Source organism: Macaca fascicularis, chromosome 13 (assembly GCF_037993035.2).
Source record: "Macaca fascicularis isolate 582-1 chromosome 13, T2T-MFA8v1.1".
Taxonomy (NCBI): Eukaryota; Metazoa; Chordata; class Mammalia; order Primates; family Cercopithecidae; genus Macaca; species Macaca fascicularis.
The window spans coordinates 106,102,173-106,128,670 of NC_088387.1; the positions used below are offsets into that span (position 1 = coordinate 106,102,173).

At 47.6% G+C, this 26,498-nt stretch overlaps 1 long non-coding RNA gene across 1 annotated transcript in view; it reads right to left on the reverse strand.

Moving 5' to 3' along the window:
• Positions 1-17,523: 17,523 nt before the first annotated feature.
• LOC135966877 (uncharacterized) overlaps positions 17,524-26,498 on the reverse strand; it is a 32,810-nt gene continuing 23,835 nt past the window's right edge. Inside the window, exons 4-6 of the long non-coding RNA XR_010580565.2 lie at positions 23,680-23,872; positions 20,685-20,744; positions 17,524-19,486 (exon numbers count right to left, since the gene is read on the reverse strand). This is a non-coding gene — a long non-coding RNA (uncharacterized lncRNA). The remainder of the gene's footprint in view (positions 19,487-20,684; positions 20,745-23,679; positions 23,873-26,498) is intronic.

The window sequence follows — 26,498 nt, forward strand, 5'->3', positions numbered from 1 at the left end:
TCCTGGTGGTTGTGAGAACTAAGTTTTCTAACATTTGGGCTCACAGCGGGAGGCGGCAAATGTTGCTTCTCGTTTCCTTCTCTTCCAAAAACTCCGGACTTTGTCCAGAGGAAAAGGGACCTTGTGTTCTTCCTTCCACCCTCCTTTCCTTCCACTCTTTCTTTCCTTCTTTTTTCTTGGTCTCCTGTTTTATTTATTCACCCAACATTTGTAGAAAACATTCTCAGAATTCTACACCAGCTTCCTACCTAACAACGAAGCCTACCAAAGTGAACCAGGCAGGGCTGTCCCTGCCCCTGGGCAGCTAGCAGTCGACTCTTTTGTTGTGCAAGGTTAGCTAATTCCATGGGAACAAAACGGAAAGAGGGCCAAGATCTCAAATTTCCATTTTGTTTTGTTGTCAATTGGAGGAGAAAGAAAATTTACTTGTCGAGCACCTCCCACTGGTGAGGGGTTCTATGTTCATCCCATTCGCTCATCATAGCCAACCTTTGAGAGCTGGTATCATGTTCATTCTTTATGTTTAAAAAAAAAAAAAAAAAAAAAAAAAAAAAAAAAAAAACCTTGAGACCTGGGCTTCTCAGGAGCTAGTCCTGGATACACAATGAGCAAGAAGCCGCGATGGACTTCCGCTCACTCCTCTGCAGGCCACTCTAAGCCTCAGCTTCTCAATGTCCTTCTTTCTGCGCTGACTTTACAAATGGAGACTCAAAGATATCTAGAAATTTTCCTCTTTTTAAAAAATATTTTTTTGGATACCTGGGTGCTGTGCCTCAAGTCTGTAATCCTAGCATTCAAGAGGCCAAAACGGGAGGACTGCTTGAGTCCAGGAGTTCGAGACAAGCCTGGGCAACAAAGTGAGATCCCTTCTCTTAAAAAAAAAAAAAAGGTGGAAAAGAAAAAGTTTGAAAAGTTTTATTTGCGAAGTCTAATTCGCCACTGATATTTCCCCTGGTAAACATCCTTCTTATAAATTCCCACACTCAGTGCCTCAGTGGAGCTAGGGGCTGGGTGTGGTGGGGATCCCTGGCCTGCACCCCCTTCTGCCCAGGACATGCTTGGCATTTGCCAGGCCTGGCTGCAGCCTTGGAGCTCGCCCTAGATTTACGGCAGCGCACACAGCTGCTTCCAGGCAAGGTGAGGCCTTCCTCTTTAATGGTGCCGTTTACAAGTCAATAAAGCCCGGATGGAGTGCTGTTTCCGCCGCTGGTCCCACCTCTCCGGGCTCCGTTGTCTCACCGTGCAGTCTGGGTGCCAGGGGGCCGGCTCTGGGGACTCTTTTCTCCTGTAATGGTTCTGCTGCCACCTCGGCCCCAGAGCAGCCCCACCATAAAGGCTTCCCACCCCCGGGAGGGCAGAGTTCAAAGCCCGGCTCCCCGGGATCCTCAACTGCCAGCCCCTCCTTGCTTTATGGCTCCTGCAGCCACTGGAGTCTTATCTCCTGTGCTGAGATAAAGGCTCTCAGAAGCCCCAGTCCCTCGTGATGCCTCGGCCCCTGGGCTCAGGCTCCCCACTGTTCCCTGGGATCTGATCAATGAGCTGGAGGAAAGTGGCCTTTTCAACCCACTGAGACAATGCCCCTCTGCGTGTGGGGGTTTCCCTAAACATGACCTGCAGGGGCTCTGCCTAGGGGGAAGCTGGGACACCTCCGACCTCCCAAGACCTCCCAGCCGAGAACTCCCAAGTCCGGGCGATAACCAGGTGAGAGAAGATGGAAGCTTAATGGGCCCAGGCCTGTGGGAAAGGGGGAGCAATCCAACAGACACAGCCCAGCAATGGCAGAGCAAAGTCAGGACTCATTCACCTGACCACTAGTTCAGGGAGCAGGGCAGAGCGCCTACTGTGTGCCCAGGGCTGTGCTCCATGCTGTGTGCTCAGCATGGGACAGAGGAAGCAGAACAGGAATCTGCTGGGCCAAGAAGAGGCCAGGGACATTTACATAAGCCGGGCAGTGAGAAAGAGGTGGGTAAGGGCCCATCCCCAGAGTGGCTGCAGTGGGGGTGCACCATGGGTCCTTACAGGGCACAGGGCCGCTGGCTGCTCAATCCCTTCCTCCTAGTGTATGCCTACACCAGAGACTGGTGGTCCCTGGAAGCCCTGTGGTGAGAGCCTGCTCACCAACCCATCACTGCAAAGTTCAGGTTGAGGCAGCCTGTATTGGGTGAACCCCAACCCAGGAACTGGGATGACCAGTAGAAGTACCGTGAGCCCAGGGAGACAGGAGTCTAAGCAGGGATTTGCACACACACACGCCAGCCTACAAACATCTGCCAACATCTCACGGGTCCTGCAGCCCCAACACTTACTTTGTAAGTAAGAAAGCATCCTAAGAGCCTCACTTCTCAGGAGAAAAAAAATCAGGCCCAGAGAAGTTCAATGGACAACAGCTAATATAAGGCCACCACTAGCCTATTTGTTCCCTTCGTGTGAACTAGAAAAAAGGTGCCCCCGTGGGGTGGGTGCAGCCCCAGGGGGCATGGCTTGTGGACAGACGGCACTTTTGTAGGAAGGAACAGGAGCCCTTTCCTCTGGTCAGATGCAGAAACGCACCCAGGCACTCAAGGTGCCAGGGAAAGTGAAGGGTGAACTTCAGCCTCCCTCGTTGGGCATCCCTGTGCAACTGTGACTACGCTGAGCTCATAAGAGACAGTGCCCACTCCACATAACAGCGGAGGGGGCAGAGAGACCTGCGGGGCTTCTGAGTTGGGCCCAAGTACAAATTCAGTCCCAGCTCTGTGACACCACTGACCAGCACTGCAGCTGTGGGCCACCCACCATTCCTGCGTCTATAGACTAAGGTGGAAAATACCTACCTCATGGGGCCTGGCAAAGATTGAAGAGTAGATGGCTGTTCTTATCATTCCAATGCCGCAAGAGCAGAAGCTGAAGGATCCCCAGAGCCTTGGATGTTTTCATTCCTTCCTCACTTAGAAAAATGTCTTCGTTATTTGTTTCCTGCCAGAGTATAATTACAGTGCAAGGACCTCATTCTCCAGACCTGTTTTAGTGAAAGAGGAAGGAAGTCCAGGCCTTTTTGCCTCCAACTCCCGGTTTGGAGATGCCATCTGGGAGTTTCACTAATCTGCTGTTGCAGCCAACAACTCCTCTGGGTTCCAGATCAAGGGGCTGTGCAGGCCACTCAGGATTGCCCTTGTCGCCATCAGTCAGCCACTGTTCTCAGCCCTGACCCGCAGGACACCCGTCTTCTCCCATGGCCCTGTGAGTTCATGGCTGGAGGAGGAAGGGAGGTCTATCCACACACTCTGAGAAGCACATCAGGGCCATTTCGGCTGATGGCCACTCCCGCCATGAGTGCGTCTGCGAAAGCAGCCATTTTGTGTCTCTCTCTGGAGGGCCAGTGCAGAGCCCTGCACCAGAAAAACACTTGCAAAAGCCTCGGAATGACTGTGAGCCCATCAGAACAGGGGGCCCTGAACTTGTCCACCTGCTTCAGAGCCCAGCTTGGTGGCTCGCCGTATCCAAGGAGGACCACCGGCTTTGCTCCAGAGAAGTCCCAAGAGAGCAGTTTTCATCAAGCTGAAGGAAGGAGACATAACTGTAAGACCAGCCCTGATCTATGACCTGGAGCAAGTTCCTCTGCACTCTGCAGCCAACTCATCTATAAAATAAAGAAATAAGAATATGTGACCTCGAAGGGCCCTTTCAGACCTGATAGTCCAGGATTCTGTGGTCCTGGGAATTACAAAGCATCCTTGCCTAATCTGCGGTGTGAATTGAAAGAGAATATTATTTGTGAAGACTCAGCTGCTAGGGAAGAAACTTCCTTTTCAGTGAGATGACCACTGGAGTCCTTCAGCTTTTACAGAAAGAGCCATAAAGTTATTTTGCAAACAAAGTTGACCTTTGATGAAGCATCTTCTGCACATTCAAAGAAGGGAGCCCTGGTCAGTGCCACATGAGGTTAGATTCTTGTGTAAAGTGTGAACAGAGCAGGAAGATCCTGACAAATGTTGTATTTCGGCTAAGATTTGAGAGATTGATTCCCATACTCACAAGGGCCCACGTGCTCTCTGCCAGGCCTGTGCTCAAGACAGAGACAGACACTCCTGCCCTCTAAAAGGGCCTACTCTAGGGAGAGCCATAGTGAGGATTCTCCACACACCTGTTTACCAGGGATCTGGGAGAACATCACAGGCCCATGAGGTAGACATCACAGGCCATGAGCAAGAATGGTCACCTGTATCTTACCAAATAGTTAACTAAGGCTCAGAGATGCATCATTTGCCTAAGGCCACACAGCCAGGGAGTGGAAAGTTTGAGAATTCCAGTGTTCTGTGTCATAGGCCAACTCTCCTGCCCCCTCTCTCTCCACTGTGCCTTGGTGTCTATATGTAACAGAGGACCTAAGACTGAGGTTGGCCAAGCATGGTGGCTCACACCTGTAATCCCAGCACTTTGGGAGGCCAGGAGTTCCGGCAATAATCACTTGAGTCCAGGAGTTCAAGACCAGCCTGGTTAACATAGCGAGAACCCATCTCTATATAAAGGAAAAAAGAAAAGAGACAGAGGTTATCATCTCTCAGGGCCTCCTGCATAGAGTAGGTGCTCAATGAATACCTGTTGAGTAAAGCCACCAGGTTCTTGGCTCCACTACTCTAGACAAAGACTTGATTGCATCTTTCCAAGCCTTTAATTTGCTTCTCTCTGGCTCTTTCATCTTAAGTTTTTGTTATGGGGTGTTGGTTACAGGATTGTGGCTTTTGCAAATGGAAAATTCTAAAAGGTATCGGTCCTGCAATTTCCTTAATCCTGCTGGTATTCCAAGCACAAACTACACAGCATAGTACTAATTTCCTCTAAAAATGACATGCACTTCTGTCCATCCACAATGGCAGGAAGGCAAAGCAGAGCCTTAGAATTAGGCAGGTCCGAGGTCTTGTCCCTATATCACTGGGGTCAAGTATTGGCCTTTCTGAGCCTCAGTGGTCTATTCTGTAGAATGGAGTGAATCTTCACTTTGAAAAGATATCAGAGGGACAAATGAAATTCCTAAAATCTACAGTACACCATGGGTTGTGTTGGGTTTTTGGCAGTGTGAGCTCCCTTCTCTTTCCCACTCCCTAAGGAAGACTTAGGCAAGTCCCATCTATGGCCTATTTTCTTCTCTGGAGGAGTTTTTCCACCATCAGGTTCTCTGCCTCATTGGTATTTCAAAGCCATGAGCCTCCAGAATTATTTGATAATCATCCCTGCCCAGTATGCTCCATGGGCTGAGCAGCAGCGGAGCAGTGTAAGTGACACACTTGAAAAGACAATTCGTTATGGGGAGTGATTGCTTTATGTGTCTTCCACTTTGCCACTTTGGAGACACAACTATAGAGACTTTGGGGCTCTTTTTTCAAGGAAACACCAGCATCATTACAATCAGAATCATCTTGTCTGTTAGGCACTAGAGCTACAGGACTGGGTTATCAGCTCTTTAGAGTCCTGCAAAATTATTTGAGATCTGAAAACAAAAAATAATTGGCCCTGGGCTGGGCGCAGTGGCTCACGCTTGTAATCCTAGCACTTTGGGAGGCCTAGGCAGGCAGATCACTTGAGATCAGGACTTTGAGACCAGCCTGGCCAACATGGTGAAACCCCGTCTCTACTAAAGATATAAAAATTAGCTGGGTGTGGTGGCAGGTGCCTGTAGTCCCAGCTACTCAGGAGGCTGAGGCAGGAGAATCACTTGAACCTGGGAGGTGGAGGTTGTAGTGAGCCGAGATGGCGCCACTGCACTCCAGCTTGGGTGACAAAGGAAGACTCTGCCAAAAAAAAAAAAAAAAAGATTGGCCCTACAATACAAAATGAAAACTGCAAGGTCAAAGCAGATGAATGGTAAGTCAAATGTCTGAGAAATGTAAAGTTCTTTCATACACCACTTCCCTAATTGATGAATTTGTCATTCATGAAAATTTCATTACATTCAAAAACAGTTTGTTGATTATATTTCATTACTTTACATGAGTACCCAAATAGACTGAGAAAAACTTCAGAACTTCCTGTGAAAGTAAAGTATCTATAGCCAAATAATTTCAAAGGTAAAATTATAAAATTTCTTTTAAACTTAAAAAAAAAATAGAGATGATGTCTCTCTTGTCACCCAGGATGGAGCACAGTGGCACAATCACAGCTCACTGCAGCCTCCAACTCCCGGGCCCAAGCGACCCTCCCACTTTAGCCTCCTGAGTAACTGGGACTACAGGTGTGTGCCACCCACCAGGCTTAAGCTTTTCCTTTTTTTTTTTTTTTGAGACGGAGTCTCGCTCTGTCACCCAGGCTGGAGTGCAGTGGCCGCATCTCGGCTCACTGCAAGCTCCGCCTACCGGCGGAGGAGTTCTCCAGCCTCAGCCTCCCGAGTAGCTGGGACTACAGGCGCCCGCCACCTCGCCCAGCTAGTTTTTTTGTATTGTTTAGCGGAGACAGGGTTTCACCCTGTTAGCCAGGATGGTCACAATCTCCTGACCTCGTGATCCGCCCATCTCGGCCTCCCAAAGTGCTGGGATTACAGGCTTGAGCCACCGCGCCCAGCCTGGCTTAAGCTTTTTCTAAAGCAAAAATAAATAAATAACATGATGTGCAATGTAAGTATATCATAACATATTTGCTGTGATGTTGGGCAGGGTCTCCAAAAATAATAATGCTAGGCTGGGCATGGTGGCTCACGCCTGTAATCCCAGCATTTTGGGAGGCCGAGGCAGGTGGATCACCTGAGGTTGGGAGTTTGAGACCAGCCTGACCAACATGGAGAAACCCCGTCTCTACTAAAAATACAAAATTATCCGGTGTGGTGGCGCATGCCTGTAATCCCAGCTACTTGGAAGGCTGAGGCAGGAGAATTGCTTGAACCCTGGAGGTGGAGGTTGCAGTGAGCCAAGATCACGTCGTTGCACTCCAGCCCAGGCAACAAGAGCGAAACTCCATCTCAAAAAAAAAAAAAAAAAAAGAATGCTGAAGGCCTACAGAGGTTTTTAAAGAGTCCTGATATGGTTTGGCTTCAAATCTCACCTTGAATTGTAGCTGTCATAATTGGGAGGGACCGGGTGGGAGATAACTGAATCATGGTGGCAGGTTCCCCCTGCTGTTCTCATGGTACTGATCACGATCAAGATCTGATGGTTTTCTAAGGGGCAACCCCTTTCACTTGGTTCTCTCAATCTCTCTTGCCGCTGCCATGTAAGACGTGCCTTTGCCTTCCATCATGATTGTGAGGCCTCCCCAACCACTTGGAACTGTGAGTTCATTAAATCGCTTTTTCTTTATAAATTACCCAGTCTCAGATATGTCTCTATCAGCAGTGTGAAAATGGACTAATACAAGTTCTGGCCATCATCTGATCTATTCTGAGGGATCGGGGTTTCCTGAGGGACTGGGGGATTCCTGATGCTTTCACCAAGAGATAAGTTCCCACCTGGGCTGCCCAGCAAGCTGCAAAGCCTTTCAGACATTTGCTGACCCAAGCATCAGGTGCCATCTTCAAATGTGGGGCCAACCAATTCCTCTCTCCCCAGCCCCTGCTGTGGGGCATTCCACCAGCTCATAAAACACTGGCCATGGAGCCCTGGGTTAATATTTACTCAGTACAAACCGTTCTAGAGTCAGAGGCAGAAGGCCAAGCTAAAGTTAAAACATTAAAAAGGAAATTTCACTCCCTGCATCCGTTTTACAATGTCCTAAGACTAGACTGTGGCTCCCAGGTGGATTTTGCGCACAAGTGGTGTTACCTGGAGTAGAGGAGAGAATTCTGGGTTTGAAACAAGCTATTTAGATCTACCTCCAGCTCCATCAGTTGCTGACACTGAAGAAATCTTTGTTAATTCCCTTCTAGACTTGTTTCCATCACTGTAAAATGGGGTTGATGATCCCTACCAGGAAATTGTAAGCACTGAATGAAATGAGTTCTGCTAAGATTTTTGGTACCTGAGAAACACCACACAATGTAAGGTGCTTATACATCGTTTGGCCAAGAATTCTTTTTTTACTTCAGTGCAACAATCAAGGACTCAGGCCAGGCGCGGTGGTTCACGCCTGTAATCCCAGCACTTTGGAAGGCCAAGGCAGGCAGATCACAAGGTCAGGAGTTCGAGACCAGCGTGGCCAACATGGTGAAACCTTGTCTCTACTGAAAATACAAAAATTAGCCAGGCACAGTGGTGTGTACCCATAATCCCAGCTACTCAGGAGGCTAAGGCAGGAGAATCACTTGAAACCGGGAGGCAGAGGTTGCAGTGAGCTGAGATTGCACCACTACGCTCTAGCCTGGGCAACAGAGCAAGACACCGTCTCAATAAATAAATAAATAAATAAATAAATAAATAAAGGACTCCTAATTGAAATAACATTGGCTTCAATTAACAGTGTAATAATAAACACTGAGATTTAATTGTGACAAGTCATCTTTTCCAAAGATGAGCACATCAATGTATTTCATATCCCATCTGGTAAACTCTCCTTATACTGGATTCATACTCCCTCTCCTTGAACCTGGGTGGAGCTACCTAACTGCCTCCAGCAATGAAATCTGGCAAAAATGAGTCTGAGTGACTTCAGTTTCCACCTGGGTCTGTTTACTGGGACCTGGACATTTGGAGCCCTGAGCCGCCACGGGAGGAGTCTGGCTACCCTAAAGCCACGGTGCTGGAGAGACCATGTGGAGGGGCCACATGGAATCAAAGAAAGGTTCACAGGTGGTCACAGCTACTAATGCACAATACCACTAGGTGGTGAGATAATCGTTTTGTCTATTTCACTGATTCTTGTTTTTCTTTTTGTTTTTTCTTTTTTTTGAGGCGGAGTATTGGTCTGTTGCCCAGGCTGGAGTGCAGTGATGTGATCTCAGCTCACTATAACCTCCACCTCCTGGGTTCAAGAGATTCTCCTGCCTCAGCCTCCCGAGTAGCTGGGATTACAGGTGGAAGCTACCATGCCCTGCTAATTTTTTGTATTTTTAGTAGAGACAGGGTTTCACCATGTTAGCCAGGTTGGTCTCAAATTCCTGGCCTCAACTGATCCTGCCTCAGCCTCCCAAAGTGCTGGGATTCCAGGTGTGAGCCACCGCGCCCAGCCTATTTATTTCATTCTTCGTGTATGCCCACATTTCTAAAATTTCCATAGCAAACACATATTACTTTTAAAAAATAGTTGTTTCTGAATTCCATTTTGTATTTCCATCTTCTCAAAGCATCACCAGGCTTTGGCTGAGATCTACATGGAATTCCAACAACCTGACTCTTTGCATAATTCAACAAAATAACTGTTTGCCTCAGAACCCTGACAAGCTTATACTGGCAGGCAGATGCCAGGAGCCACTGCAAACCTCAGTTGAGTTCAGGGGATCCAACACTCCGATTTACCCGTAATTAAAGCCACCAGCCCAGCTGCCCCAGCCATGAAGAGAGCTTTCCTGAGCCCTAGGGTCTATTTTTCTACCACTGGAGAGTGAAATCTTTCATTTGTTCATTTCTTCCTTTGTTCATTCATCAAATATTCATTGAGCCTTATGTGTGCCAGGCACAATACTAGGTGCTAGGGACACATCTGAGGGCCCATGCGAGGTCTCTGTCTTCATGCAATGAAAAGTACAAATGAAGCCGTGACCTGAGAGTGGCATAAGCACTGTGGGAGGGGTTTCCCAAGAGAAGTGAGCAGACAGAGTAGAGGCACCCAGCCCAGCCCAGATGAGAGATTCAAGGCACTTTGCAGATAACAGGATATGCTAGCTCAAGCGTGAAGGGGCGAAGCCTCATGCATGGACAGGAGAACAGGCGGTTTCAGGAAGAAGGGACAGCATGGGTCCCGGTGTTTGTCCGGAACCCAGAGGCTCTCCACTCTTCAGCACTGTCAGTAGTAACTCCAGGACAGCTTCCAAGCACTGGATGAAGACATCCAACTCATTGTCCCTCTTTCATTCCCAGCCATTTGGTCCTCAGACCCCAGAATCAGCCCAGGATGCATTCAAGATGCCCTACCTTAGGGGGCCGTGCCCTCCTGGCATCAGGACTCAGGGAGACACTGGTGGGAAAGGGGACTCTGCCCACCAGCTCACGCTACACCAAGCTCTGAGACGCCTCCACATCTAGTCAATTCGAGAGAGCACTGAACTTGGAATCAGACTTTGGGTAAGTCCCTGCCCCTCCCTGGAACCTAGAGGGTTTCCTTGTCTGTAAAATGGGGATAACAAGGAATCCCAGAGTCACAGGGTATTGTGAAGTCAAATGAGATCATGCACACATGCACACTTAGCAACATGCAAATGCAAGATGTGGAGCTGCCCGGCCCCAGCTCCGGCTTTGGCTCTATGCGGCCTCCGACTGCTTATGTAAACCAGCCGCGATGCTGATGTAGCGTGAGGCTTCTGTTTTCCACATTAGTGAGCACAGAAAACCTCGAACCATGACCCTGACACAGGTCTTTGGTTGCCATAGAGTCTCTTGTACTCCTGTACATTGTTCACTAAACAGGCAGGGCAGAGAGAGCTTTTCTTGCTCTGAGGCCAATGGCCAAGGTCCAAGATGCTGCTGGTGACACATTTCCCCTGCCAGCCGGCCCCACAACGCTGCCGGCCAGGTGGGGCTTGTGAGACAAGTGCCCTTAATTTGTTCTGACGTCCAGCCAGGGGGAGCACCACGCCTCCAGGGAGCACGAAGAGCTTGTCATGTCGCCCTATTATCCCACTGGAGCTGAGGGCCGGGGCTCTGCCGTGAGCCCCAAAGCTGCTGCCCTGGGTGGGTGCTTGTCACTGTGGATCACAGCCTCCTTCCACACCACAGTCCATCATCGCCAACAGGCTCTAACAGGAAGGCCCTGCCATGGCTCCCGGGGGTCCCTCGATGCCTTTCCTCAGGACCCTGGACAGGAAGCTCACACCGCCTCCTGCGGGGCTGGCTTCCTCCTGCTCCCCAGTCTCACCCTCTGCCCCACCATTTGTTCTACCCAGAGCCAATTCTGACCATTTGTTCCATCCAGGCCTCAAATGCAACCCCACACCTCCTCTTCCGTATACCTTGTGCCAATCCTTTAAATCTCTGTTAAAGTGTCAACTCCTCTAGGAAGCCTACCTACCTGGAAACACAGGGCTCTGTTTCTCCCAAGAGCCCAGAGATATCTGTATTTGTCATGCTGTAATGCAATTGCCTGGTACCTGTGCGGTGGGACTACCCACCCCCACCCCTTGGGTGCACTGGGAAGTCTTTGGTAAAATAGAAATGGTGGTTTGCTGGCATAGGTATTATGCAATGAGAGGGGATAAATATTAGAAATGAAAGATCCATTCATCTTGCGGGTGCTCAGTTTGGAAGGCTGTGCAAAGGCCCTGAGGTCTTCTCTGCCTCTCCAGGGTGCAGGTGCCTCAGATCAGAGCCCAGCTGGCTTCTAGCGTTCTGGCTGAGTGGAGTCCAGTCCCTGAGGGAGGCAGAGCACGGAAAAGGGCAAGGGAGTCTTAGGTGCACCATAACTCTCCCAAAAAGGTAGAACCTGTTTGGTATGTGTGTGTGGAAATTGGACCTAGAAAGGACGTGCCGCATTTCCCAGATAGCGTCCTGGGAAAACCAGTTTTGCCACATGAAATTAGAGATTTCTCCAAATTCTGACTCTGTGATCAAAAGAGTTTGGAAAATGATTGTTTGAACAAAATTAAACGGGTCTTTTTTTTCTGCAGACTTCTCAGAGTCCTCAGTAGACTACATTGCAAGTCTTGGAGAGGGGAGAGGGGGCTACAGTGTCAGACTCGCCATGCGTATCTGGCAACAGTGTCTGCTTTTGAGAAATACCTGTTAGTGTCTCACAGAATCAATGTTTCAGAAAACACAATTCAGAAAATGTTTGGTCGGGCGCGGTGGCTCACGTCTTTAATCTCAGCACTTTGGGAGGCTGAGGCGGGCGGATCACCTGAGGTCAGGAATTTGAGATCAGCCTGACTAACATGGAGAAACCCCATCTCTACTAAAAATATGAAAAATCAGCCAGGCATGGTGGTGCATGCCTGTAATTCCAGCTACTCGGGAGGCTGAGGCAGGAGAATCGCTTGAACTCGGGAGGTGGAGGTCGTGGTGAGCCAAGATCGCGCCATTGCACTCCAGCCTGGGCAACAAGAGTGAAATTCTGTCTCAAAAAAAAAAAAAAAGAAAAAAGAAAGAAAGAAAGGAAGAAAGAAAGAAAGAAAGAAAGAAAGAAAGAAAGAAAGAAAGAAAGAAAGAAAGAAAGAAAGAAAGAAAGAAAAGAAAAAGAAAAAAAAAGAAAATGTTGTTCTAGGCCTATCTTGGTGGCTCACACCTGTAATCTCTGAACTTTGGGAGGCCAAGGTGGGCAATTGCTTGAGGTCAGGAGTTCAAGACCAGCCAGGCCACCATGGTGAAACCTTGTCTCTATTAAAAATACAAAAAAATTGTCCAGGCATGGAGGCAGGCACCTGTAATCCCAGCTACTCAGGAGAATCATTTGAACCCAGCAGGTGGAGGTTGCAATGAGCCGAGATTGCACCACTGCACTCCAGCCTGGGCAGCAGAGACAGAGCAAGACTCTGTCTCAAAAAAGAAAAAGAAAAGAAAAAAAAAAAAAACAGAAAATGCTGTTCTAGAGGTAGCTGGGAATTCCCAAAGGGCCATATCTTCTAATATTTAAATCTATAAAGGGATTTTATTGATAATATATATTTTTGATATATCACACAGTGCTGTCTTTTACTGACACAGCTTGTTTCTTGCTGATGCTGTGAACCATGTGAGTGTTTCCCTCATTAATGTGGCTGCTAGGAAGCTCAGAACCGAGTCCTCATCTACATCTAGTCATTCCCCAGGCCTTCAGAGGGGAAATGTTAACTTCTAACTTTTTACCTGTTATCTTAGTTCTTCTATCCTTATTTTCTCTTGACCATCATTCCTTTATTTAATCATTGTAAACTTGTTTTACTGGTATGTTAAAATCCTTTTGAAAAAGAGGTAAAAGGTACATAAAGAAATTTAGAAAAGTATAATCATATTAGTAGCAGCAATAATAACAAAATCACTTTCTTTCCAAAGAATAGGTGAATTTCCTGTAGGTCTGAGCATAAGCTCTTTTCTCACAAGGTAAAGAGGATCTCAGATGCATCTTTTTCGGGGGCTTAATTTTCCTGCTTAACCCTTTCATTCTACTCTTCAAAGTCAGAAGAAATGCCACCCTCTGTCCCCCTTACCCCTTGGAAAACTGAAACAAAACCACCCTCAAGATCAAATAGATTACGTTAATGACAAAGAGAAGAGAGGATGGTCTGTGTCCGCTCTCTGCACTCAGCCACACAAGAGGCTTTTGTGCTCAGGGGAGAGATGGGGGCCAGACACTTGATAAGCCGTATCCACTGGGCGTGGCCTGCCCCACTGCTGCTTCAGCCCTTGAAGGCCCGAAAGGCTGGGTGGAGAGAAGGCCCCCGAATCCTGGTCACAGCCCCCGTGGCTCACCTTGGTGGGGCCAGGACTGGCTGAGGACCCTGTCTGCTCAATACCTAGGTAGCCACTTCTGGGGCCCTCTAAAGACTCAAAGGAGGGGTTGAGAGTTCACCAGCCCTAGCCTGTTGGAGCCTCCTTTCTGTGACCCACACATCATAAGAACGCTCCTACGTGCCTTTCTTCCCTGCACCAGAGTCCTATGTGGTCACCCACGAATGACTCTTGACCTGCTCTCTGGACAACTTTCATGTGCTTCCAGTAGTGGAAGGACAGTGACTGCCATGTCCTATTCAATTTCTCCTTGGAGCCCTGGGTGGTCAGGGAACAGAGGATTAGTCTCGCTCTCTCTCTCTCTCTCTCTCTCTCTCTCTCTCTCGCTATCGCTCTCTCTCGCACTTGCTCTGGCTCTCTCTCCCTCTCTTTGTGTACACACCCATTTCCCCCCAAATGCCTGAAGGATATTTCTTGCAAGACAGACAATAGGTATGGATAAAACTGTAGACACAAAGCTGGGAAAGGAGTCACCTAGACCCAGAAGGACAGTGGGAACTGCCAGGTTAGTTGGTCCTCCTCCGAGCCCGTGGGCAGCCTGCGTACCCCATCCTTCCATTCACTTGTGTGTTTGCCCCAGGAGATGTTCTCCTTGAGGACTGGAACCTCATGGAATTCAACATGATCCCCTCGTGTCTAGGGCCTTCCTCTGAGTATGACCTCAATGAATTAAGAAGCAAGAAAAAGGCAGGGAAGATAATTAAAAAGAGGAAAAGGGGGTGAGGGACGAGGTCATCAGTGTTCGGGGGTAAGAGACATTTTATTCATTATCTCTTTTAATCTTCACAATAACTTTAAGAGTTTAGATGTTAGCATTGGCCCCATCTCAGATATCAAAACCTTGAACCTCCAGGAAGTGGGGCAGCCTTCCTGGCTCACTGTTAGGATGTACCCGGTCAAGGTTGGGACCAAATTCCAGCCACCTCCACAGCCTGGCTCTTCTGCCTATGGCCATGCTCTGCTGCTTTCACTCAGGCCCAGCCTAGGAGTTTCCATTTCATCCCAGAGGCAGCAGACCTTGAAATCTTTCTGAAAACGTGTGAGTTGAGTTTGCAAAGTACTGCTAAAATTAAAATCAAACGCCGGGCATGGTGACACATGCCTGTAATTCCAGCACTTCGGGAGGCCGAGGGGGGCAGATTACCTGAGGTCGGTAGTTCGAGACCAGCCTGACCAACATGGAGAAACTCCGTCTCTACTAAAAACACAAAATTAGCCAGGCGTAGTGGTGCATGCCTGTAATCCCAGCTACTCAGGAGCCTGAGGCAGGAGAATCGATTGAACCTGGGAGGCAGAGGTTGTGGTGAGCCAAGATCACGCCATTGCACTCCAGCCTGGGCAACAAAAGTGAAACTCTGTCTCCAAGAAAAAAAAAAAGAAAATTAAAATAGAAGCCGGCGCAGTGGCTAACACCTGTTATCCCAGCACTTTGGGAAGCTAAGGGGGGTGGATTGCTTTAGGCCAGGAGTTCAAGACCAGCCTGGGCAACATGGCAAAACCCCATCTGTACAAAAAATACCAAAAAAAAAAAAAAAAAAAAAAAAAAAAAAGCCAGACGTGGTAGTGCACGCCTACTCTGGAGGCTGAGGTAAGAGGATTACCTGATCCTGCAAGGTGGAGGCTGCAGTGAGCCGAGATTGCACCACAGCACTCCAGCCTGGGGCAAGACCTTGTCTTTTTTTTTTTTTTGAGACAGAGTCTCACTCTGTCTTGTAGCCTCAAGATCTCAGCTCAGTGCAACCTCTGCCTCCCGGGTTCAAGCAATTCTCCTGCTTCAGCCTCCTGAGTAGCTGGGATTACAGGCATGTGCCACCACACCCAGCTAAATTTTGTATTTTTAGTAGAGACAGGGTTTCGCCATGTTGGTCAGCTGGGACCTTGTCTGTAAATAAAAAATAAAACTAAAAATAAAAATAAATCGAATAGGCTGGGCACGGTGACTCACGCCTGTAATCCTGCACTTTGGGAGGCCGAGGCGGGTGGATCACAAGGTCAGGAGATCGAGACCATCCTGGCTAATGCTGTGAAAATTTGTCTCTACTAAAAAAAAATACAAAAAAATTAGCTGGGCGCCATTGCGGGCGCCTGTAGTCCCAGCTACTTGGGAGGCTGAGGCAGGAGAATGGCGTGAATCGGGGAGGCGGAGCTTGCCATGAGCCGAGATCGCGCCACTGCCTTCCAGTCTGGGAGACAGAGTGAGACTCCATCTCAAAATAAATAAATAAATAAATAAAATAAACCGAGTAGAGATTTTCTGCCAAGGAATTCCCAGTTTTCCGCTGCAGTCCAAGCTGGTGTTAAGACCTCCTTCCTTAAAAAGATCATATATTGGCCACTTAAATTAGAAAAGTCACAGGTCTAGGAAACAAAGATCTTCCCCCATCCTTCTCTGCGGACTACGTTTAGCTGAGCATCCTTCCAGCAAATCTAGACCCCACGTTTGAGGAATCTCACTTCTCCTGGAGAAAAAAAGAAAAGGGAACTTAGGCCTATCAGATCCAGCTTGATTCACTTCATTGTAACAAACAAGGCCTTATGTGGCAGCCACAGAGCAGGGGGGGACCTGCAGCCACAAACCCCTTCCCAGGCCCCCTGAATGCCAACATCCAGACAGGAAGTTGTGAGCAGAAATAAAGTGTTCATAGGTTTCCCATGTGCAATGAAGAGCTTATGTGAGGTCTACGAAAGTGTGGCAAATCCTTGGCTTTAAAAATTGCAAGGAAACTTACTTGTGGCTGTCGGCTTGGTGGGTGTCTGCTCCAGAGGAAGAAGCAATCTTTGTAAGGATCCTCTTGGTTCCTGTGTGTGGCTTGGTTTGCTTAAAGTATTTTTTATCTTTTTACATTTATTTTATTTTATTTTTACTAATTTCTGCTTTTATTATAGATTCTTAGGGTATATGTGCAGGTTTCTTACCTGGGAATATTGTGTGATGCTGGGGTTTGGCATACAATTGATCCTGTCACCCAGGTACTAAGCATAGTCTCCAACACTTTTCCAGCCCTTGCCCCCTCCACCCCTTTCCTCACCGCCGTAACAGTCCCCAGTGTCTACTGTTCCCATCTTTATGTTCATGAGTGTCCAATGTTTAGCTCCCACTTGTAAGTGAGAACATGTGGTATTTGGTTTTCTGTTAAAAAAGATTTCATTTTAAGATTTAAGATATTTGATAGAACTAATTTGTGTTGTTAAAAATGAAACTTAGGCCAGATGCGGTGGCTCACGCCTGTAATCCCGCCACTCTGGGAGGCCGAGGCAGGCAGATCACTTGAGCTCAAGAGTTTGAGACCAGCCTGGGCAACATGGTGAAACCCTGTCTCTACTAACAGTACAAAAATTAGCCAGCCATGGTGGCGGGCACCTGTAATCCCAGCTACTCAGGGGGCTGAGGCAGGAAAATTACCTGAACCTGAGAATCAGAGGTTGCAGTGAGCCGAGACAGTGCCACTACACTCCAGCCTGGGTGACAGAGTGAGAATTCTGTCTCAAAAAAAAAAAAAAAGAAAGAAAGAAAAAGAAAAGACAATTTAAAAACTAAGATTTTATGGGTTGTGTTATGTTTTCAATGGACAAGTATCTCAGCCCCATACTTCTAATTGAAAAATGTCAAACATCTGATTGTTCCAGGCTTCAAAATATAAGTAATACCTAGCATTTGCATGAGGTTCGTGATTTACAAAGTATTTTCTGTCAGAGAACTTGCCTGCTGCTGTGTAAATCAAGGCTCATTTTGATGTATTATCTTTCCCATACTTTGTTCAAAAACAGATTTGAGATAGCTAGTAGGTATGTTACCAGAAGACACAGGTGTAGAGCCTCTTAGAAACTGAGTTCTATTACGATGAAACTGCTAAAAACTTGGAGCATTTCAATTTCTAAACATAGCACTTGTGTATTCATCCTGCAGTTATCTTTTATTTTTTATTTTATTTTATTTTTTGAGATAGAGTCTCACTCTGTTGCCCAGGCTAGAGTGCAATGGCGCCATCTTGGCTCACTGCAACCTCCATCTCCCGGGTTCAAGTGATTCTCCTGCCTTAGCCTCCTGAGTAGCTGTGATTACAGGCACCCACCACCACACCTCGCTAATTTTTGTATTTTTAGTAGAGATGGGGTTTCACCATGTTGGTCAGGCTGGTCTCGAACTCCTGACCTCATGATCCACCTGCTTTGGCCTCCCAAAGTGCTGGGATTACAGGTGTGAGCCATCACACCTGGCCCATCCTGTAGTTACCTTTAACAAGGCCTGGACATTCAGTATGTACCTACACCTCTCAGGCCATTGCTGGAGCATGTAAGACTAAAATATGAGCTCATCTGAAGACTAATGTGTTGGAACAAGCTCTGAACATGGGCAGGGCTGGGATGTCCTACCGTCCTCCTTTCATCACTTCCCCACTCTATGCATTTGGACGGATCTTTAGAGTCTCTGAGCTTGTTTCCTTGTGGAGAGACTAATGCCTGCCATGCCTAATTCTCAGCACTACTTTGTAGATGTAGTGTGATAAGCGGTGTGAAATTTACACGCACTGACACTGGTGGTGTTTTATTATTATTATAGATCCAGTGTTATAAGGCGCTGGTACCAACTGCAGCTCTATTTCTTGCTGTGTAATCATGGACAAGTTACCTCCCTGTCAGCCTCAAAGTCCACATCTGTCAAATGAAGAGGGCGATGCTATATGTTTTATTTCTTTTTTCTTTTTTTAATTTTTTTGAAACAGAGTCTCGCTCTGTCACCCAGGCTGGAGTGCAGTGGTGCCATCTTGGCTCACTGCAGCCTCCACCTTCCAGGTTCAAGCAATTCTCCTGCCTCAGCCTCCCGAGTACCTGGGATTATAGGCATGCATCACCACGCCAGGCTAATCTTTGTATTTTTAGTAAAGGTGGGATTTCACCATGTTGGCCAAGCTGGTCTCGAACTCTTGACCTCAAGTGATCCACCTGCCTCAGCCTCTGAAAGTGCTGGGATTACAGACGTGAGCCACGGCGCTGGCCTAGATGTTTTATTTCACCACGACTCCAAGTGTAACTACCAGTATGCTGTGAAATAAGGAGCCTGCATTAGAATATTAAACATGCCCAGCTTCCTTCATCGAGACAGTCTTGTTATCAAAACAAAACAAAAAACCGCTGAGCTAAACAGTATGCCTAGTGACTAGTAGTAGTACACTGACTGGATTAGCCCTTCCATGACTACATCATAGGATTTCAATGACATTCTTACCCTACTTGCAAGATAAACAGGGATCCAGGGAATTGATTAAATTCAGGATTCACCCAGATGGGGCCACTGTCTCTTCTAATTACTCAACAGGTCTTTACAGGGGACCTACTATAGCCCAGCCCAGTGGTCCCTTCCCAGGACCCTCCAAATCAAATGGGGAGACAAGACATAAGCAAGGAACACCACAAGAAAGCTAGGCACTAGGCAGTCCTACACGGAACAAAACTGCAGAGAAGCCCATGGAGTCAAATGTCTCTGAGACGGGACAAATGGGGAAGGCTTCCTAGAGGAGGTGGCATTTTCACCAGGGTTGATGAAGTTAATCTGCATTAAGTAAAATTTGGAAAGGTCTAGGAACACAGTGCCTTATACACAGTATTCTTGTGCTCATTTCTTAGTAATCTAGAAATGGGTTCTGGTGCCCATGGGTGAGATACTGGCCAGTTCTCTCAGGCAGAAAATCCAGACTTCTTGCATATAGCTAGATTCCTGTGAACACTTTGATGCATTTGTATTAGAAAGAAAACATCCAAGTCACAAATAGCATCTATGCAGGGAGAACTCTTACACCTTTTCCTTCCTCTGCAGAGACCAGTGACCTGTTGAAGTGGTACCTCTGGCTCAGTCGGCCTCAGTCTTCCGCTGGGACTCAGACCTGCTCTGGAAATAAAAAATGTTCCTGATATGTCATCAACTCTGTCCTCTTTGTGCTCAATTTGCATTTGACAACTGAAAAGTTCAGCAGATGCATCATCGGGCCTCTTTGTTCATTTTTTGCACTTCGCTGTAAAAAACAAGAAATGATTATTAAAAAATATATATAACTGCTGGAAAACTCCTTTCTCCCCTCTAGTTCAGAATCTTGCCCTTGGGAATGTTTGTCGTATTTTAAATCAGCAGATGATAGTTGGCTGCATCTGCCCGTGTGGTACTTTTTTTTTTCGTCTGGGTTCACACATAAACTTTCTTTCTTTCCTTCCCTCTAAATTTCTGTCTTTCTTTTTACCTCTCTGTCTGTCTTTTGGTAGATTGTCTTTCTTTTTTTCTTCCCATCTTTATGGTTTTTCCACACAATCCTTTAGCCATGTTATTGTTCAAATTTAACTTCCAATTCTCAAGTTACTGTGTGTGTGGTTTTTTCTTGTCTACGAAGAAATTATTCCCATGGGAAAAGATAAGTGTGAAACAAGGGCAGCCAGGGTCCTATCTTTGGGGTGTCCAGACTTATACAAAGAACTTTTTAATGAATTGTTTTTTTCTCTCAAAAAAGGAAGACATGTGTAGCCTCTGCCCCAGAGGGGGAGAATTCTTGGCTGAGGAGGATAGACGGAGAGTGTTTCCAAACTCTCCACCTTCAAATCCGAAGTCTTTGAAAGCTATCCTAAGATAAAGCAACATTCTCTTGTGAATTTTGTAATAAGAATTCTTGACTTGTTGGGTACGGGGCACATCTGAGCATGAATTGCCTTGGGTTTCCACAGGCCATCCTAGAATCCCTGGGAAGGGCTCCCTTTATTCCTGGACCGCCTTTGATGACACACAACCTTTGACCCTGATCAATGCATCCTCCTCCCAAGCAGTGCAGACAGGAGCAACTCTCTCAGCACCCAGAGGAAGCGCGGGCATTCGGCCCTGACCTCTCACCCTGCCCCTAACCTCACTGATAATTGAGTTTTCCATTCGTACTCACCAGCAGGCTCGCTACACAAAGAAACAAGCCCCCACCCGCTTACTCTGTCTTTACCGAGCTGAAACCACGAGCGGGGTCTGTTCAGCCAACACCAGCATCCGGTACCGGAACACACAAGAGGGTCGGATCCGGGTCCCAGCTCCCCCATTCCATCCTGGGCCTCCCAGCACTTCCCATGCCCCTAGGACAGAGTACCTGACTCAGACAGCATTTGTTCCTCCTAGTGTGTCACTTGAGAGAACTGTGTCTCTTTGAAAGATGTTCATGTTGCAGAGCAATTTAAAACACATACCTCCTTCCAAGTGTCCTTCCATAAAAGCCTGCTTTCCAGAAGCACCTGGAATCCTAAAAACTGAATCAAAGACAATTTAAAATGAACTTTCTCTACCTCCCTTTGAATCTTTGTAAAATCTCTTATTGTAGAATAAAGTAAGCTATCCACAAGCCCTCTCAAAACATTTCCAGCCTAAGTTTGCCCTATCTGTGGAAAGAATGGATGGCTAGAATCACCCCCTTGACCTCCTGCTGAAGAGGACAAGGTACTGATTTGGGACGCAAGTCCCCAGCCAGTGAGTTGGTGCTCACGGAACTGCTGTCCATGAGGAGGGGAAGATGGAGCCCTGAGATGCCCACCCTGCCCTCGGCAAATGCTTGTGGGTTTCTAACTTAGGAATGGTAAAGACCTAATTGGCATCACGCACTTCCCCCTGCCAGTAACACCATCTCCTTCGGCTCTCACGCCCCCACTGAGGTAGTTAGATCTTGTGCCAAAAAAACCAGAGGGCAGAGGATGGGTCCAAGGTCACCAGAAGAAGTGGAGCCAAGACTGAGAGCCAAGTTTTTGGACTCTGCAGCCACGAAACTTGGTGAGTGCCCCGCTGCTTCCCAAGGAGCACCCCTGGAAGGCAGAAGAACGAGAGGAAGCTTCGAGGGTAGGACAAAGACACAAGAACATGTGAAAGCAGAGACAGAACCGTTCTTGCCAGAGAGAGCTGGAGACTTCAGAAGACAGAACTGTTGCCATGGCAGTGGCATTCCGGGGGGTGGAGGAGCTTCCTGGAGAGGAAGGGCCTCAGCTGAGCCTTAAGGATAGAGCAGCATTGAGAGTAGTAGAGGGGAGATGGTGAGGGGCTTTAGCAGGGGGACCTGCCTGGGAAGAGGCTTCAAGCCAGAAGCCCTGATGGCGACAGTGACGAGGCTCCTGGGCTGACAGCCTGTTGGAGACAGAGGGAGGGCCACACGTGTAAGGCCTTGAAAGTTGGGCCAGGAGTTGAGGCTTTCTGTGTAAGCAGTCTCTTAGAATACCTGCTGTAGGAGTGTAGTGTGCAGTCTTTAACAACCAGGACGTTTTCCCATGTGGAAATTGAAAAGTGGGAAAACTCAGCCAGAATGGCGCCCGTATCTGGGCCAGCCAAAGCAAGACCCATTAGCCTAAAAGCCTCCTCTTCATTCCCCACTGCTTGCCCTCTTGCCCAGACAGTGTGAAGCTCCCTAGGCCCGTGCTCAATCTCCAGCCTTCTGGGCTGCTTTACGGCAGATTCAGAGGCAAAAGGTCTGGGAGTGACTCAAGAATCTCTGTTTTTACTGAGTTCCCACAGGTGGTTGTTAACCAGGAACCAGTTTAGAAAGAAAAAACACCACCGTGAAGATCACCTGGAGCACTAGGAACTAACAGGGCCTCTCCTCTGCAAAGCCTGAGTCAGCAGGTCCATGGGGAGAAGCAGGAATCCGGGTCTTTAACAAAAGCAGGGCCAGGTTTAGGTTGAGATGAGCAAGGTGAGCCATCCAAGTGCAGGGTCAACTCCCGTCCTCATTTCAAAGTTTCTTTGCTCCATTGCTCATCATGGACATTTTTGCACTGATTTTTATAGCATTTATCTTGATAACTGAGTTGGGTTTTTTTTTTTTTTTTTTTTTGGCTTCTCCTTAAAATTTACACCTAAAATGAGTGTCGCGCTCACCTCACCCTTGTCTTAGTCCACAACAAAAGCCCCAGGTGATCCCCAGGATGATGGCTGAGTCCAGGACACTCAGCACAGCCTTCCAGCTCTTTCCTTTGCCTGCGTTTCCAGGCACATTCACCTCCTCCCTGAGCACAGGCTCCGCACACCCACTCCAGCCCAGTGACCAGCTCTCCAAACAGCCTCTGCACATACTCTTCCCTCTTCTGGGAATGTCCTTGCTGCCTCTGGGGTCCCCACTCCACCTGGGCAGCCCCTCCCCCAATGCCACCAATGGCCCCCTGTATACATACAGGGCTGGGAGCTCTGCCACAGTCTCCTGCTGAAACTACCAGCCTCCCCCAACAATCCCAGGAAAGAACAGTGTCTTCACTTCTACGCTCATTTTGCCCGCACCCCCAAGTCAGGACTGTCTCACCATCCCATTATTGCTCAGTGTGCCTGTGAGCCTCTTGAGGAAAGAGGAAATGTCTTATTCCAGACCCTCTTACTCCTAGAACATACCCTGGCACTGAAGACAGGATGGATGGATGGATGGCGGGGTGGGTGGGGGTGGGTAGGTGGATGGATGGATGGATGGATGAATGAATGAATAAAAGTTGAGGCACAATGGAATGATCACAGGTCTTGGCCTCACAACCCAAACCTGGGCTTGCATCCGCCTTCACTACCCACCTCTGAATGCTCCAAACAAGTGACTTAACAACACCGGCCTCCATCTCCTCATCTATAAAATGGAACTAAGGTGGCTGCTTTGCAAGGTTGTTGTGAAAATTAAAAGCAGTTTACTGAGTGCCTGGGACCCAATTTCCATAAATTGGAAAAATAACAGGGATCAGATGGCAGACTGCCTTTCCCCTCGGAACCATTGTATGGTGCTGTGTGCTCTGAGGGCCGTGCAGTAAAGCACTATGTGGCTTGCTGCTGTGATCCTTCTAGGATGGCTAAGCTTAGTCTGATGAGTGGTTCATAATGACCAAGGCTTAAGTGAGGCTTGGACCCCAAATCCATTGGAGGGATTTCACATTCTAAAGTCAGATGGAGGAAAGAAATGATGTGGGTCTTCATGGAGTTTAAAGCACACTGATTCAACTCAGATTTGAGGAACATCAGCTGGCACTTCCCACGTCTGTGTAGGGTGGCAGGCTGGGAGTCACTCCTAGATGCTGTCGCAGACGGAGTCTCCTGAAGCCACTTTCAAGTATTAAATATCATGAGAAAGATTTTACCTTGGAGTAGACTTATCCTGACCTTTCGTGCATTAATCAGGGTTCTCCAGAGAAACACAACCTATACGTATCCAGAAAGAAACAGAAAAAGATTTACTTTAAGGAATTGCTCATGACTCTGGATACTGGCAAATCTGAATTTTGCGGGAGAGGCGGACAGGCTGGAGACCCTGGGAAGTGTTGATGTTGCAGTCTTGAGTCCGAAGACAGCTAGAATTGAATCTGCCTTTGGATTCATCTTCATGAGGATTTCTTCATCTTCGCGGGACCTCAGTCTTTTCTCTTAAGACCTGGAGGATAATATGTTTATTCAGAATCTACTGACTTCAATGTTACTCTCATCTAAAAAAACAACCTTTACAGTGACATCTAGACTGGCATTTGATCAAAGAAATGGGCACCATAGCCTAGCCACATTGACGTACAAAATTAGCTATCATGCTCCCCAAGTTTGCAATATGAGAAAGAATCAGCCCACCCAACAGTCAGTTACTACATAAGAAGCAATAATGGGAAAGTACTTTATTGTACTTTCCCATTATTGGGAAATTGCCAGGGAATTTTCCCATTGCCAGGGAAAAGACACCCCACAGAACAGTGCCGCCAGGGTGGGGGCTGTCATCAGTCTGCTGTTTGGGGGCAACCAAGACAAACCAAGTGTTCTACTAGACTGTTTGACAGACAAAAAGGAAGCTGGCAGAGTTCTTTCCAGGAAAACTCATTCATTCACCCAATACTGTTGGCTCTACTCAGCACCAGGCTTACCAGATCCCATCCAGTGGACAAATGTTACAACAAGGGGGCATGCCAAGGGGGAAAGCCAGGGGTGTGCAGCCTCCACACAGGAAACTCAGGAGGATGCTTGTAATGTGCAGGAGTTGGGGGGGAACTAGCAGCAAATTCAGTGGCCATCACCAGAGGAATGAGTAAGGAAAACTTAGTGATGCACGATGTGAAATTTTTTGCAGCATTTGGAAACAATTAACTAAATGTACACACAGCTTAGATTTTAAAAACACAATGCTGAATGGGGAAAAAGTAAGAAACAGAACAGTTGATACCACAATATCGTTTATATAAATTGAGAATACATCACACAAGGCAACGTGCTTTAGAGAGATGCATGTAATTTCAAGGATACAAAGCAGATGCGTTGGAGCAGTTGCCTATGAGAAGAGGGGGATGGGATGGGAATTTAAGTAGATAAATGAGAAGAGGAGCCTGGCATGAATCAATGAGGTAATGTTTCACGAACTACAGAGTAACTCAACCCTCTGCACTGTGGTCCAGAAAGTGGAAGAAAAATCATTGCTGAGAGCTGCCACCAGGTTATCAAGATTTGTTCAAGGTCTATCTTTTCTTCTAGATCAGAAGTTATAGCCCAGGAGCCAAATCCAACCCACCACCAGGTTCTGTAAATAAAGTTTTATTGGCACACAGCCACACTCATTCATTTACATATTGCCTGTGGCTGTTTTTACAGGACAATGGGAGAGTTGAGGAGTTGCATCAGAGACTATGTGGCCTGCAAAGCTTAAGAGAATTATGAACTGGTCCTTTACGAAAAAGGTTTGCCAACCCCTACTCCAGACTAAAAGCTCCATGATGGCAAGGACCGCAGGTAAAGAGAAAAGAGAAAGCTCCATGAATAGTGATGTATCAACACCGGCCAAATACAAAACAAGCACACAGGCTTCCCACAGCTCCAGGGTATCACTCAGACCGCAAGTGGTGGCCACTCAGTTCTTCAACTGCACCAAGGGCCCTCTGACCCTAGGCCTTTGTGTGTGCTGACCTTCTCTGTGGAACGTTCTCTCTGTACTTCATCCTCCGACCAACTCTACCATATGTCTTCTAGGAGTGTTCTCTGGTGCCCTGCCCCTAGCCTGGGAAGCCATTTAAAGCCTTTCATAACACTCAGCACTTCCTGATAAAACACAGCACCCTGGTATTGTGTGCTCAACAAGATGAACACATAGGTCTGCCCTCCTTTCTAGACCAAAACCTACACAAAGGCATGGACCAAGTCCTGCTTGATTCTGAGTTCCCAGCTTCTCTAGCAGAGCACATATTAGGTGCTCAATAAAATTTTTTAAGAAATAAATCAATGAATTCAAGAATGAGTAAATGAAAAGGTGTGATGGAGGGATGGTAAGCAGGACAGTGTGGCAGGAGCAGAGGACATGCAGGGAAAGGGGAAAGAGTAAGACAGGAAAGATTGGGGGAAATGATAAAAGGCCTGAAATGCCAAGAAGTAGATGCTTTCTTCCAAAGGGCATGTGCTGAGGCCTGACTTTCCAACACAAAGACTGTCTACTGCATGAATAATTGACTTGGAGCTGGAAGGAGTCAGAATCCAGGTCATCCCCCCACCCCCGCCATGGAGATGGTGCAGCCCCGTTTCCATCCTGGTTCCTCAGCTGACCTGCTTCCAGCCTCTACTCATCCTCTGGTGGATGCAGGCATGACCTATTCCACACACGGTGAGGGCCCAGAATACTGGTGCCTGCCCTGGCTTTGCCAAGACAGAGCATGTTCAGCTTCTCCCTGGTCCTGGAAGACAGGAGTGCCAGATGGAGTCCTTAGGCTCTATTCTCTGCAGTCCTCTGAGCCCATGGCCTTCTGGCTTGTAAGCATATAATAAACCAAGCACCTTTCCCCTTTGCTGTGGGCTATAAAAGTAGAAGGCATCGCAGAGTCCTGAAGACCCCCAGAGAGCACTGACTCCACATTGCAGCTCCTCTCACTGCCTCCAGTCCCCTTGGTCCCTGTACCCACCTGGGAAGGCTTTCTATGGGACTTTCTCACATACTCACCTATTCTGTGTGTACTAGAAGCTCATTCCCAAGGCAAGGCAGAAGGTGATGCGTGGCCCAGATGTGCTAAGCTTCCAACGCAGGGGAGCCCTGTGTCATC